The sequence below is a fragment of the Triplophysa dalaica genome, chromosome 4 (genome assembly GCF_015846415.1).
Source record: "Triplophysa dalaica isolate WHDGS20190420 chromosome 4, ASM1584641v1, whole genome shotgun sequence".
Classification (NCBI taxonomy): Eukaryota; Metazoa; Chordata; class Actinopteri; order Cypriniformes; family Nemacheilidae; genus Triplophysa; species Triplophysa dalaica.
In genome coordinates, this window is record NC_079545.1 from 25,852,393 (window position 1) to 25,854,122 (window position 1,730).

The window sequence follows — 1,730 nt, forward strand, 5'->3', positions numbered from 1 at the left end:
AGATTGCGACTCTTTGAAAACATTTATAGTAGCCAAAGCCATTATTGTATTTTCACAATAATGGTGATTTTTTTTTATTTCAACATTTTTTTTAACATTATTGCGGGCCAAAAGGATGGTTTATGCATTAACATTGACATATCAACAGTTTGAACATCGATTCAATAGGTTTTATTATGCTCCCTTGCTATCTGGGGTACTGTTAATATGGTCTGAATATTATATTATGTTATATTTTATAGATTACTGGATTTTACTAGAATAGATGATAGTGGGAAATGTAGGCTACTGTACAGGAGTTACAGTGTGAAAAACGGTCAGCCCTTTAGGCATTTACTACAAAGTCTTCTAATTACCGCACATTTTGTGTTTTATCCAATCGGATTCAACCATTTTGATTAGTCAAGAATTCTAATTCTCCTTGAAAACTTGTTGTACACGTTGTTAGCAGCTGTCTCCAATTCAATTCAACTCAAGTTTATTTATAAAGCGCTTTTCACAATGTGGATTGTTCCAAAGCAGCTTTACAGTGGCAAACAGGAAAAACAGAAAAGCTAAAACACAGCACAGTGCATGGTGTTTATAGAACAAGCAAGATCTTTCTCATAAATAATATCTAATTGATAAATAAATAAATGCAGTCTCCCGGTGAGCAAGCAAACACTGCCCTGCTGTGGCGAGGAACCCAAACTCCAATGATTGATTGATGGAGAAAAAACTTCGGGAGAAACCAAGCCCAGCCGGGAGGGCCAGATCCCCTCTGACGTGTCATAGCTGCACTCAGTGACCCCGACCAAAAGCCACCGAGCAAATATCCACGAGGAAGAGGGAGAGCCCACCATCTGCAACCCAGAAGGTCTCACTCACCGAAAACCGTGCAGGTTCAACCCGGTCCCACTCCACAATCGACACCAAAAAACAGAGGAACAACCAGGGAATATAGTAATGGCATGTTGTAGCTTCATTCCTCTGTTGTCCGACATCGACCACAAAACAAGGCCAAACCGGACCCACACAGCCCCAGCAGATGAATCCACACAACCAACGAGCCCCCCCACTCCCCACAAATACCCACCCAACAACCTCTAATCAGGGCCACCGGATGCAGCTATAACTTCAAACTGCTGACATGTGATGTAAGTTTAGCATTAAATACCAAGTGAATACCAAGACCAGGAGCAAAACATTACCAACAAAATATAGATTGTAGATGTTTGATACAGAAGCACAAATATTTTACATAGATAATTCATTCGGAAATGCGTTTGAGTAAACACGACTCTATCGCGCGTTTGTTTCATTTTTTGAGGGGTGTGCATCAGGCTACGGCGTAGGATACGCATAGGGTACGCGGCTCTGCGTAAACTACGCCGTAGGTCGTAGAGCGAGCGGGATAACAAGGAGTGGATTAGCGGAATGAGTGGATCTTGAATGCATGCCTGCCGGGGGGGGGGGGGGGTTGAGAGGGGCACCCCAGACGATGAGGGAAGCGGGGCAGTGGCTCTAGCACGCCCCTGTCTGGGCATCAACAACGACACTAGACAAGTAATGCAAATTATTGCAGAAAAGCATTTTTTTCAAACTGCATCAACTAATGTTTACTATTTCAACGTGTCGCTACAAATGTAGCAAAATGTGTTACAATTAAGCAAGATAAACAGAAATTGTGCAACAGAGGTTTTTTTTTCTTAGAGCAGGAGGTGGAGCTTTTTGGCTACAGATCCCTCTTC